Source organism: Dendropsophus ebraccatus, chromosome 2, assembly GCF_027789765.1.
Source record: "Dendropsophus ebraccatus isolate aDenEbr1 chromosome 2, aDenEbr1.pat, whole genome shotgun sequence".
NCBI lineage: Eukaryota > Metazoa > Chordata > Amphibia > Anura > Hylidae > Dendropsophus > Dendropsophus ebraccatus.
The window spans coordinates 100242071-100256678 of record NC_091455.1 but is presented as its reverse complement, the minus strand read 5'-3'; positions in this window follow the sequence as shown (position 1 = coordinate 100256678).

Below are 14608 nucleotides of genomic sequence, written 5' to 3'. Positions count from 1 at the left end.
TGGTATATGGTTCCCTACCTTGTGACAAAACGGCCCCAACACCAGACTCGGATGCGTCAACCTCAATGACAAATGGAAGTTCGGGGTCAGGATGTACCAACACAGGAGTGGAGGAGAAGCTATTCTTAAGTTGTTTAAAAGCAACTTCTGCCTCCCGAGACCACTTAATAAGGTTTGGACCCTTTTTAGTGAGATCGGTGAGAGGCTTGGCAATAATTGAGAAATTCCTGATGAATTTTCTATAAAAGTTAGAGAATCCAAGAAATCTCTGTAGTTCTTTCAGAGTGGTAGGCCTTGCCCACTCTTGAACTGCCATAACTTTTTTGGGGTCCATCTGAACTGATTCGGGGGTGATGATGTACCCCAAGAAACCTATTTCCTTTACCCCGAACAAACATTTGGACATTTTAGCACAAAGACGGTTTTTCCGTAACCTGGACAAAACCTCTCGTACATGTTTCACATGGGATTCCAAATCAGAAGAGAAAATCAGAATATCATCAAGGTACACCACCACGTACTGACCAAATAAATCTCGAAAAATGTCATTGACAAATCTCTGGAAGACAGCAGGAGTGTTGCTCAACCCAAAGGGCATAACTAAGTACTCAAAATGTCCCTCAGGAGTATTGAATGCAGTCTTCCATTCATCCCCCTCCCTGATCCGGATCAGGTTGTAGGCACCGCGTAAATCGATTTTAGAGAACCAGTGAGCGCCCACCACCTGATTGATCAAAGGAAGGGGGTGCATATCTTTGATAGTAATTTTATTGAGTTCTCTGTAATCGATACAGGGGCGTAGCCCACCATCCTTCTTTTTGACAAAAAAGAATCCCGCGCCCATAGGGGACACAGAGGGTCTAATGTGTCCTTTTTTCAGGCTGTCCTGAATGTATGTGCGCATTGACTCTCGCTCTGAGGGGGAAAGATTAAAAATGCAACCCTTAGGGTACCTGGCCCCAGACACGAGATCAATGGCACAGTCATATGGGTGGTGAGGAGGTAGAGCATCCGCAACAGCTTCATTAAATACATCAACATAGTCTGAAATGAAATCAGAAACTTGGGATGAGTCTCGAAGAGAACAAACAATAGGTACTACAGAAGAGAGGTGAGGGCCACAAGAATCTTCCCATTTGACGAGTTCTGTGGTTCTCCAGTCAAACACAGGATTATGTTGACGTAACCATGGCAACCCTAAAATGATATCAGCTGCCAAATGCTCCAAAATAAAAAATGAATATTGCTCCTGGTGGAGACATCCCACCTGCATGGTGACTTCAAGGGTGCGAAACTTCACTGATCCATTCTTTAAAAGGTTGGAATCAGCTACAGCTACAGAAAATGGATAAAACAATGGCACTAATTGAAGACCAAAGGAGTGGGCTATCGATGCCTTGATAAAGCTTAGAGCTGCCCCTGAGTCCACCATGGCAGTACCCATGACAGAAAGACCATTGTAACACAAGAAAATCGGTAATAAAAATTTTTCAACATTTCTTGGAGGTACCTGGGTGCCTGAGTGACCCTCCGGACCATCACTCAGGCACTGGAGTTTTCTGACCTCCGAGGTGGTTTCACCGGACAGGACTTTAGGAAGTGACCAGACTTGCCACAATACAGGCACAAGGAGTTCTCCAATCTGTACTTCCTTCTGGCAGTCGTGTTACCCAGGACCATGGGTTCATCTTTCTCCTGTGGATGGGATGCAGCAGGTGCAGGAAGTATAGCAGATTGTTTGAGAGACTGAATAGGACCTGGCTGTGCTGTAGTTGCCCCTGATTTTTCTCGTTTTCTCTCTCTCAGTCTACGGTCAATGGTGACAGCAAGAGTCATATAGTCACTGAGAGAGTTGGGAGTGGGATGGCTAACCATAGCGTCTTTAATGGCATCAGACAGTCCCTGTTGAAAAAGAGTTCTAAGTGGGGAATCTGGCCATCCAGTCAGGGTGCACCATTGGCGGAACTCTGCACAGTATTCCTCTGCAGTGCGGCGCCCCTGCTGGATGGACAGAAGATGAGATTCCGCTACTGCGGCCCGGTTGGGATCATCATAGATTTGGCCTAGGGACATCAAAAATATTTCTACTGAATTCCACTCGGGAGCCCCCGCAGGGAGAGATAGAGCCCAGTCCTGAGGTGGTCCCTGGAGTAGTGAAACCATAAGGGCCACCCTCTCGGCACCAGACAGAAAGGGATTATGTCTGAAATACAGAATACAAGACTCCCTGAATATCCGAAATCTACCAGTGTCACCCTGAAACCTGTCGGGCAACAGCATCTTGGTTTTATGCTTCACTACTTGGACTGGAGCTTCAGCTGAGGATTGGGGCGTCGCAGCAGACGGGGAAGCAGAAGTAGTTATAGCATCAACCCGACTAGCAAGACGTGCCACCAATCAACCTCCAGCTGAGTGGTCAAAGCTTCCAGGCGGTCGGCGACCGAGTTATCGGTGCTCATGCCTTCACCTGGTAAAAAATGTATGGTGGCCTGTGAAAATGTCAGGTAGGGTACTGGGAAACAAAAGACAAGTGCAATCCTGCAACTCGCACCCACCCCAGCTATCCCTACCTGCTTGCCTCAGACAGTTACTAGGGACACTGCGGACAACTTGTCGACGTTCCTTACACTGTCGCAAGTGAGACACAGGACAAGATAAGACAAACAACACAAAGGAGAATAGTCAGGAAAGCTAAGTCGGCAACAAGCGGGCAACTACAGTACAAAATCAGAGTTCAAAAGAATAGTCGAAGTACAAAAGCCAGAGGTCGGGAAAACAGAATAAACAGGTCAGAGGAATGCTAGCTCAAGATACACTAGGGTTACTAGGCTCTTGACACCTTATTCATAGTGCTACAGATTAAAACACATATAACAAAATGTGAACATTAACCGCTTAACGACACAGCGGTCGGGGAAGATAGCCTGCTATAATGTATAGCAGGCCATCTCTGCTCGTCGGCACGGGGGGTGATTAACCCCCCCCCCCCCCCGTGCCGACGATCGCTGCTATCGGCTGATCAATACAGATCAGCCGATAGCAGCTGGATACAGCTTTCCAAGTCATCGGTGACCCGGAAAGCAATGGCGATTGGTGCTGTCCGGGACAGCACCAATCGCCATTAGTGTCCCCAACAAAGATGGCGCCGGTGCCACCCCCATGATAGGCCGGCCAGTACTGGCTGGCCCATCACGGCGATCTAACAGTTAAAAAGTGTCCGTCCGGGTTCTGCACCCCTCAGCTAGGTAGCTGAGGGGTGCAGAACAGGTGTGTGTGGTGCAGGTGTACCATACTCACCTGATCCTGGCCTCCGGAACGAAGATTCGCGGTCCCGTGCGTCCTCTTCTCCTCTTCGCCGCCACTTCCGGGTTCGTCCGGTCTTCGTCGGGAATCTTCGGCTCTTCGAGCTTTTCCGTCGCCCCCATCTTCGGCCATCTCCGCCAGCTCCATTCTACTGCCCCCTAGCGGCTGATCAGTGTATATTATACACTGATCATTTGCTTTAGGGTAAAAAGTTTCTTTTTTTTTCCAAATTTTTTTTTCTTTTTATTCGCCCTAATGCCGATGAGTGCTGATCAGCATCGCACGTAAGTACGCTGCTGATCAGCAACTCCTCCTTTTTGGCATAGGGGCGTTTTCCCCCCCTATATCCTACCGCCACTGTCTGCTGATAAGTGCCGCACATAAGTGCGGCATTTATCAGCAGCTCCTTTCTTGGCGTAGGTATATTTTTTCTTACTGTAAAAAAAAACGTAAAAAAAACACTACATTAAACCACACTACACAAAATAAAGTTTTACACTACACCAGAACACATTTACATACCCCATATACTAGTCCCGGTATAAAGATGGCCCCCAGGGTGTTTTCGGTATCAGACGCATACGCTATTATTGCCTCCGACACTGAAACAGCCAGTGATGTTGAATGGGGGGATCCTTCGTTCCTCCATTCATCCTCATCATCCAGTGACGTGTCTGGGGGTAGCGTAGCGTACGCTGCCCCCCAGACACGTCTTTTCCCCCAGTACCGTCCCAATAAGAGATGACAGTATGGCGTGAAATTCTCCAAACTCTGTGAGTGTACCTCAGGGTACACTTACAGATTTAGGGTACATGCACACTGCAGAATAGCGAAGCATAACCCTTTGTGCATTCCGCAGCTGGCACCTGCCGGCGGACTGATGTGGGCGCGCGTCTCCACCCGTGTCATAGACTCCATTCTATTCACAGGCGGATTCCATCGTCCATCCAAAGAATACGTTGGTCGGAGAGCGGAATCCGCCCGTGCATAGAATGCAGTCTATGACACGGACGGAGACGCACACCTGCATCAGTCTGCCGGTGGGTGCCAGCTGCGGAATGCGTAAAGGGGTATCTGTCGCGATTCCGCAGTGTGCACGTACCCTTAGAGTGTATAAAGGAAGGGACACCCGAATCCAGCCCCCAGATGCCCCCCCCCCCCCTCCAATCCTCGGAGTTAGTGGGAAGATCGTTCAGGAACTGATCTTCCCACTGCTGGATAAAGGTTACCACCTGTACGGGGATAACTTTTATACCAGCACCCCCTCTTCCGGTCCCTCGCTGCCCGAGCTACTGTAGCTTGCGGCACGATCCGAAAATATCAGAAGCAGTAATAGAGCCCTAATATTTAGCAGCCATGGAACGGACCCAGCGCTTCTGGATATGAAGGACCCCATATCACACCAGGACAACATTTTCCAGGTGACGTCCCCCACACAGGAGAACGGGAGACCCCAGAAGAAGAGCAGAGTGTGGCGTACCAGGGGGATCAGGAAGGACACCATTTTCCAGTGTGACGCCTGTCCTGATCACCCCGGCCTCTGCATACAGGATCGCTTTAAGGCGTACTACACGTCACTGGAGTTCTACATTGTCTAAATTCCGTCCCTTATTCCTATTTCAGGGGTCACGTTGATCCAGGGATTATTCTGATCGCCATTATGGAGTCGGTAAGGAATTTTTTCCCAGTGATGAGGCTACTGTTGTCTACCTCACGAGGGTTTTTTTTGCCTTCCTCTGGATCAACACAGGTTGAATTTGATGGACACCTGTCATTTTCAACCTTATAAACTAATAATTGGCCTAACACCCCCAAATAAATTAGAATTGTCCCTTTTCCCCAGCTAAATAGGTATGGCCGCCATTCCCATTAGAGGATGCCATGATGCAATTACAAAGCCTCTGTGCGGCCAGGACAGTAGAAACCCCCCCACAAGTGACCCCATTCTGGAAACTACACCCCATAAGGAATCTAACAAGGGGGGCAGCAGGGATATGGCCCCCTGGTGACGGCCACATTTGGGACGTGAAAATGAGGAAAATGGTATTTTTTATTTTCCTGGCACATGTTCGACAAATTTGCCCGTCACTAGTGGGGTCCATATGCTCACTGCACCCCTTGTTAGATTCCTTATGGGGTGTAGTTTCCATAATGGGGTCACTTGTGGGGGGTTTCTACTGTTCTGGCAGCACAGGAGCTTTGTAATTGCAACATGGCCTCCATCCTCCATTCCAGCCTCTAAATAGCGCTCTGTCCCTTTGGTGGCTTGCCCTGTGCCCATATGGCACATAATGTCCACATGTAGGGTATTTTCGTACTCAGGGGAAATTACTCTACACTTTTTGCATTCATTTTCTTTTTTAACCCCTTGTGGAAATGGGAAAAATCAAGGTTAGACCAACATTTAGAGTAAAAAATGCTTAATTTTTACACTAAATCATTGATCTTGTCTTGATTTTTTTTATTTTCACAAGGGGTTAAAAGATAAAAAAAAAACACAAAATGTGTAGAGCAATTTCCCCTGAGTATGAAAATACCCCACATGTGGACATAAAGCGCCATGTGGGTGCAGGGTAAGCCTCCAAAGGGAAGGAGCACCATTTGGTTTTTGGAGGCTGGATTTGGAATGGAATGGATTTCGAGGGCCATGTTGCATTTAAAAGGCCCCTGTGTTGCCAAGACAGTTGAAACCCCCCACAAGTGACCCCATTATGGAAACTACACCCCTTAGGGAATGTTACAAGGGGTGTAGTGAGCATATGGACCCCACTGGTGACGGGCACAAATGTGGAACAATGTGGCGTGAAAATTAAATATTACATTTTTTACACTATAATGTTGGTTTAGCCTTAAATTTTTCATTTTCACAAGGGGTTAAAAGAGAAAAAAACACTATACCCCTCTAGGAATCGAACAAGGGGTGCAGTGAGGATATGGACCCCTTGATGACGGGCACATTTGTGCCGTGAAAGTGAGAGAATTAAAAATTTCCCTTTCACGTAACATTGTTCCACATTTGTGCCCGTCACCAGTGGGGTCCATATGCTCACTGCACCCCTTGTCAGATTCCTTAATGGGAATCCAGAATGGGGTCTGTGGGGGGTTTCAAGTGTCTTGGCAGCACGAGGGCTCTGTAAATGCGACATGGCGTTCATCATCCTTTCTGGCCGAATCCAGCCTCCAAAATCCAAATGGCGCTCCTTCCCTTCGGAGGCTTGCCCTGCGCCCACATGGCGCGTTATGTCCACATGTGGGGTATTTCTGTACTCGGGAGCAACTGCGCTACACGCATTGTGTTTTTTTTTCCTTTTATCTCATTGTGAAAATGAAAAATTAAAGGCTAGAACAACGTTATAGTGTAAAAAATACTTTTTTCTTTTTTCACACCACATTGTTCTGAAAATCTGTGAAGCACCTGTGGGGTCCAGATGCTCACCGCACCCCTTGTTACATTCCTTGAGGGGTCTAGTTTTCTAAATGGTGTCCCTTTAGGGGTGTTTTTTTATGTTTTGGCACCCCAGAGCCTCTGCCAACCTGAAGTGGTACAGTCAGAAATGACCAAATATAACAGAGCCATTGAAATTCACTAGGGGTTCTTTTGTATCTGAGGCTTGTGGTTCCGTCAAACAATGCATTAGGGCCACATATGGGGTATTTCTATAAACTGCAGAAACGGGGCAATCCATATTGGGGTGAATGTCTCTGGTAATAAGTTTATAAATATGAAAAATATTGGATTACAATAAAATCTCTGCACAGAAAATTAAAATTTTCTAATTTCTTACACACTTAGCTTTTATTTCTGTGACTCTCCTAAAGGGTTAAAACACTTTCTGGATGTGCTTTTGCAGAGTTTGGGGGGTGCAGTTTCTGAAATGGGGTGCTTTGTGGGGCTTTCTAACATACAGGCCCCTCAAATACACTTTAAACCTGAACAGGTCCCTAAAAATATCTGATTTTGAAATTTTACAGAAAATTTGGAAATTTGCTGCTTATGTTTTAAGTTTTCTATTGTCTAAAAAAAATAAAAGAGAGTTTAATAAATGCCGCCAACATAAAGTACACATGTTGCTAATGCTATTTAATATATAATTTATGTGGCATAACCATTTTCTGTATAAGCAAAAAAGTTTCAAAGTTGGAAAAATGCTTTTTTTCACAATTTTTCACGTTATTTGGGGTTTTTTCATAAATATTCGTTATAAATATCGACTCCAATTTACCAGAAATGTAAAGTACAATATGTCACGAGAAAACAATCTCAGAATCAGCCAGATAGGTAAAAGCATCCCGAAGTTATTAATGACTAAAGTGACACAGGTCATTTTCATAAAATTTGTCTCTGTCATTAAGGCCATTTCAGGCTCTGTCCTTCAGGGGTTCAAGGAGAAGTCCGATGACAATTTTTATGAAAGTATTGTATTGCCCCCCAAAAGTTATACAAATCCCCAATTTACACTTATTACGGGAAATGCTCAAGGTTTCACTTCCTGGATAACATGGTGATGTCACGACTAGAGATGAGCGAACCAGGTTCGGGTTCGAGTCCACCTGAACCCGAACGATCAGCATTTGATTAGCTGGGGCTGCTGAACTTGGATAAAGCTCTAAGGTTGTCTGGAAAACATGGATACAGCCAATGACTATATCCATGATTTCCATATAGCCTTAGGGCTTTATCCAACTTCAGTAGCCACCGCTAATCAAATGCCGAAAGTTCGGGTTCGGATCGACTCGAGCATGCTCGAGGTTCGCTCATCTCTAGCCACAACCCAACTCCCAGAGCTGTGCGGGCTGTGGCTGCTGGAGAGGATGATGGCAGAGGGATGCTCAGTGTCCCTTCAGTGCCCTGTGTCCCTCAGTGTCCCCCTGCCATCATCCTCTCCAGCAGCCACAGCCCCCACAGCTCGGGTCGTGACATCACCATGTTATCCAGGAAGTGAAGCCTTGATGCAGTAGTAAGTGCAGGGAAAAAAGCACTTTATGTGCATTTCCCGTAATAAGTGTAGTATATTGGTGATTTGTAACTTTTGGGGGGCAATACAATACTTTAATTAAAAAAAAAATGCCGGTCTTCTCCTTTAAGTGCATATCTGCATCACAAACACCCTATGTGTCAAATTAGCATAAATTATAGAGAGAACATATAGATTACATACATGTATCAAACCTGCCACAATTAATTAAGACTTATAGCATGATGTATTCTAGACAGATGGGAAAAGTTACAATACATGGTTCATTGTATTTTTACAGTTCATCCAACATCAGACCATATTTTGTGGCTTTTCCCAAAGTTATGACATGATATATACAGATCAACAAAATTATGGTACATGATTCATAAATAAATCACTACAGTTCATCCAATTATACTGCTCCTATGTTTATATTTTATCACATCAGACTATAATTTCTGACTCCCTACATATAAAGTGCATAATGCTTATTCTGCATACAGGTGATGTCAGTAGCCCAATAAAGATGAATGCTGATTGTCCAACAGCCGTGCACTGCTACATATGAGTAAACTGATAAAAAAGGCCCACCCTCCGGCTCAGAGTGAAATGCAGAAGCATGAGCAGCACAATGGGGCATTAAAAGGGCCCCTGGAGCTGTGATATTCAAATCAAAATGGACACCATACATAAGGCAAGCATTAAGGAAGTCCTGACTTTTTTTTCAAGACAGGGAGGGGGTGGGTGAACCGATTAACATGCACTACCACCCCGACTCCAGCACTGGGGTCCACTGTCCTCCTCTCTGGTTGCTTCCTGGTCTTTAGAGGGAACTTGGAACTTCACTGCTCTGCCAATCAGCAGCTGTAGGAAGAGTCCACCTCTGCCACTGGCTGGCTGGGCAGGCCTGACACGTCACATAGCAGATCCCACTTAGACCTAGAAGCGTCTGGGGACCGGAGGACAGCGGACCCCAGCACTGTAGCCAGGAAGGTAAGTACCCACCTTCCTCCCATCAGTTTTGGAATAGAAAGTCTTTACCCAGACTTCTCCTTTAACTATATATTTACTGGTGTTTTTATTTGTTATATGTCATGACAGATACACTTTAATTCACTATATTAGAGCCTCCTTCATGCTATGTGCTGCAAAGCAATCTGAATCCCTTGCATGAGCTGTTCCCTCACACCTTGCACTGGCATAACATGGTGCATCAGTGTCTGTCTGGAGTACCTGAGGCCCACCAGGGGAACTGATCCTGGGGGCCCATCAATGAAGAACTAGTGAAAATTGACATCCTGACTAACGCTGGTGACTGACTCCCGCCAGCGTGTAGTGCGTCATGGCACTCACTGTCAGGTCACATTCGGTGCTTTAGCTCCCCACTGTCTGCCTCCATCATCTCTGCTGGTGACTCTCTTGCTGCTTCCATCATGGCTGCAGTTACTGATCTGCCCTCTAGGTGCTGCACAAGTGCACTGGCTGTAACTTAACACCTTAAGGTCTGAGCCAATTTTTAGTTTTTCTCTTTCGTTGGAAAGACCATAGCCCTTGTATTTTTTCACCTAGAGACCCACATGAGCCCTTTTGCATCACTTATTGTACTTTGCAATGACAGACTTAATTTTTGCATAAAATATGCTGTAAAATCAGAAAAAAAATTATGTGTGTGGTGCAATTGAAAATAAAACACAATTTATTTTTTTATTGGGGGGCGTTTTGTGTTTACACCGTTCATCCTATGGTAAAACTAACATGTTACATATGTTCCTCAAGATGTTATGATTATAATGATATGCAACTTGCATAACTTTTATTTTATCTGACTGCTTTTAAAAGATTAAAATCTTTAAAAAAACTGAATGTTCCTCAAAATTGTTTAATTTCCATCATTATAACGCTTTTATCCTTTGGTCTATGGGACTGTGTGAGGTGTTATTTTTTGCGCCATGATGTGTACTTTCTATCGATACCTTGATTGTGTATATGTGACTTTTTGATCACTTATTACAAATTTTTTTGCGCTTATGCCGTTTACCATGCATGATCAGGAATGTGATAATTTAATAGTTTGGCCGATCACGCACGCGGCAATACCAAATTTATTTATTAAATGGGAAAAGGGGGGGATTTTTTATTAATATATATTTTTTTAACATACACATTAATTAAACGTCCCCCTGGGTGACTTCTAATACAACTACACTGATCTCCTATAGAGATCACTTTATATGCATTATATAGCACCGATCCATCAGATCACACCACAGAGGGGAGATCCCGCCATTAGATGTCTGACAGCTGCATTTAAATGTCCTTACTAGCGGGATCGGCGATCGGCTGCACCCGTTAATAGCCGCGGTCCCGGGCTACACATAGCACCCAGAGTCGCGGTGCGGCCCCTCTCTGAACCCCCCTAACGGCGCATGAGGTATGAGATACGTCATGGGTCGTTAAGGGGTTAAAGAGCTAGTAAGCACCTCTAGGTCTCCTCCACTTATACCCATCTGGCTTCATCTGCTTAGGTGACTCTGCCCACTAACTGGTGCCTGAGCAACTAAATAGTATTGCTACTGCAATGGTATCTGTACTTGTATTCTGTGTCCAGTATCCTGTATATGACCAGTGCCTTGCTTATGCCTGACCCTGTGTACCTCACTGATTCTTCTGTGTATAACCAAGCTTTTCAACATGTTCTATCTTGGATTTAGCTGGATCGGTGTCCACAACTCCCGTGAATAAGAAGCTTTCAGTCTAATCACAACTCTCAAATGCCCAGCCCTTAGGTATGCTGGGAGTTTTAGTTTATTTTTTGTTTTTTAACAAGCCATAAAGCTTTAATTTTTTCACTTACAGAGGTGAAAAAAAATAATTGATAGACTTTTGTTTGCAACACCAATAAAGACACTTCATTTTTCCATAAAATATGCTGTGCGGGTACCTTCACACACAACGTATCCGCAGCGGATTTCTCACTGCAAAGATATGTTAAACTCTGTGCCGTTAACCCCCGCAGCCCCGGAGCATACATTACCTGCTCTACGCTCCTGCTTGCTTTGGGGCCTCCTGGCATCTCCTTGCGGTGAGCCAATCAGTGCGCTGTGGCTGTAAAGCTACTCTCACACAACATAGAAACAATGGCCGTTATTTGGCACTCAAAACAGCCATTGTTTTGGGTATCAAACAATGGCCGTTATTTTAAATAGAAATGACATTGAAGTCTATGGACAATGGCTGGAAATAATTGACACGATTATTATTTTAACAGCCATAGTTCAATACATTGTGTGAAACAACGGCTATTGTTTGCATTGATTTTAATTGAAAACGGACGTTAGTGATCCATTACTAAAAAAAAAAATCCACTATACAATGCCCATTATTTCCCTATGTTATCTCTATATATAGAGATAGATACCAATGTACACAGATTCTGCAAACAATATATGTGATTACAGTGCAGTTACATCCAGTAACTCACACGTGATATCCTCTCTGATCAAAATCACTCACTTTTCCATTTTTTCTCCTTATGGCCTAGCCATTAAGAAGACTTCTCCAAAGCCACAACTCATGTTCAACGAATCTGCAAACCAAACAACCAGCACCATCCTACAAGCTCCCCATGTGTACTGCTTCACACAGTAACAGTGCCTAGTAGCCTAGTAAGACTTAAGGCACTATGCCCTCTTACAGTATAAAGGCCCTCATCTGTGCCTTTATATAGAAGATAGCCTCCTCTGTGTGTCTGTATAGTACTTCGGCCTTCTTTGTACCCCTATATAGTAGTCAGGCCCCTTTGTACCTCTATAAAGTAGTTAAGCCTATTTGTCTCCATTTTGTAGTTAGACCCCTTCTGTGCATCCATATGCATAGGCAATCCATTGCAGGTAATCCCACTATTAGCCCCCTCCCCAGTAGATAGCATCCCCCCATCTTAGACATTGGTAATTGGGTGTCCTGGAGTTTTTTGGTTTTTTTTTAAACAAGGATCCTGACTAGGGATGGTCTGAACCGAGTTCGGTTCGGGTTTGTATGAACCCAAACCCTCGGTAATGATTCCCGCTGTCTGCCCGCTCCGTGGAGCGGGCGGATCCAGCGGGAGGACCGCCTGGAAAACTGGGATACAGCCACAACCATAGGCTGTATCCCAGTTTTCCAGGCGTTAGTCCCGCTGTATCCGCCTTCTCCACGGAGCGGGCAGACAGCGGGAATCTGCTGCCGAGCGTTCGGGTTCATACGAACCCGAACCTCGGCAGGTTCGGACCATCCCTAATCCTGACCTTGCTGCACCTATACAGCATTCATGAAAGGGGTTATCCACCTAAGAGCTAAAAAATGAAATGCTAGCTGGCCATTTCCAAATTACAAGTTTTCCTAAAAGCCAATCTATATCTAGCCGATCTGTAGCTAATGGCGGTCAGGCTCACCAGAGGTACCTCTGGTGAGCACATGGAGGGCTGTGCAGCCCTCCAAAGAAATACCATCCCATGCCATTACTAACCCACTACAAAACTGGTCATGCTAAAAGATGTTGCAGGCAGATAGCTCTCCAGACTCTGTCACATTGGCTCAGTGTGAACCTTTCATCTGTAAAGAGCATAGGGCGCCAGTGGCGAATTTGATAATCCTGGTGTTCACTGGCAATTGCCAAGTGTCCTGCACAGTGTTGGGCAGTGAGCACAACCCCCATCTGTGAACATCAGGCTCTCATACCACCCCCATGGAGTCGGTTTCTAACATTTGTGCAGACACATGCACATTTGTGACCTGCTGGAGGTTATTTTGCAGGGCTCTGGCAGTGCTCTTCCTTACACAAAGGCAGAGGTAGAGGTCCTGCTGCTGGGCTGTTGTCCCCCTACGGCCTCCTCCACAACTCCTGGTGTACAGGCCTGTCTCCTGGTAGCGCCTTCAGCTTCTGGACACTACGCTGACAAACACAGCTTGCATTGATGTGCCATCGTGGATGAGCTGCATTACCTGAGCCACTTGTGTGGGTTGTAGAGTCCGTCTCATGCTACCACGAGTGTGAAAGCACCAACACTTAAAAGTTACCAAAACATCAGCCAGAAAGCATAGGTACTGAGAAGTGGTCTGTGGTCCCCACCTGCAGAACCACTTCTTTATTGAGTACATCTTGCTAATTGTCAATACTTTCCACCTGTTATCTGTTCCTTTTGACAATCAATTTCACATACTCTTGTGCAATCAGTGTTGCTTCCTAAGTGGACAGTTTGATTTCACAGAAGTTTGATTTACTTGGAGTTATATTGTGTTGTTTAATGCTGCGTGTAAACGGAGCGATAATTCGCCCGATCGCACAATTAACAATATCGAAAGAACAATGTTTTTTTTTTTTAGAACAATCAGCGTTTAGAGGGAACGATATATCGTACGGAAAAATCATTTTGCGATCGTTTAAGCCTATCTCGCACATAGGTAAAATCGGTGAACGACTGGTTGCACGGAACGATCTGCGAATTTTTTTGCGAACGACGATTTTAGAACATGTTGTAAGATCAAAATGAACGTTTTCTCGCTCATTGCTTGAACGTTCGCTGCGTTTACATGTATGATTATCGTTAATTTGATCGTTAACGTGCAAATTCGCATGATAATCGTTACGTGTAAACGCAGCATACATTATTTTATGTGAGCAGTGTAGTTATCTGTGATGCCGTCAGTTCAGGTTATCAGAACATAAGACTTTCACCAAATGGCCATGATCCAATGGTTCTAATTTGTTTTTTTTTTCCCTGGCAGTAACACGAATTGCACTTTGCAGTGAGGCCAATGCCCACATCAATCAGATTACTACTCTCATTTAAAGGGTCATTGGAAAAACAAGAGCTGGAACCTGGTTGCTAGAGTCAACTGCTTAATTTGTCTTTTACACATAAAGAAATTACTCCTTTTAAACGATTACCTTCCTATTAAGCTATTATTTGCAGTAATGATAAATAAAGTCCAAGACCATCCATTGCAGGTAGAGATGAGAGAACCTCGAGCATGCTCGAGTCCATCCGAACCTGAACGTTCGCATTTGATTTGTGGGGGTTGCTGAAATTGGATAAGGCCCTAAGGCTATGTGGAAAACATGGATATAGTCATTGGCTGTATCCATGTTTTCCAGACAACCTGGACAAATGGACTCATGCTCGAGGTTCGCTCATCTCTAATTGCAGGTGGCGGCATAAATCTGGCTAGAAGACTGTATGTTCCCTGCCCCAGAGTTGGATTAGGTTGAAATCTTTATGTCTATGCATCTGGCAATAAAACTGCCAATGTTGATTATCAGCAGGCTCTGTCATAGAGTCCAATGACTCTGTCTCCTACCAGCTTTGGTT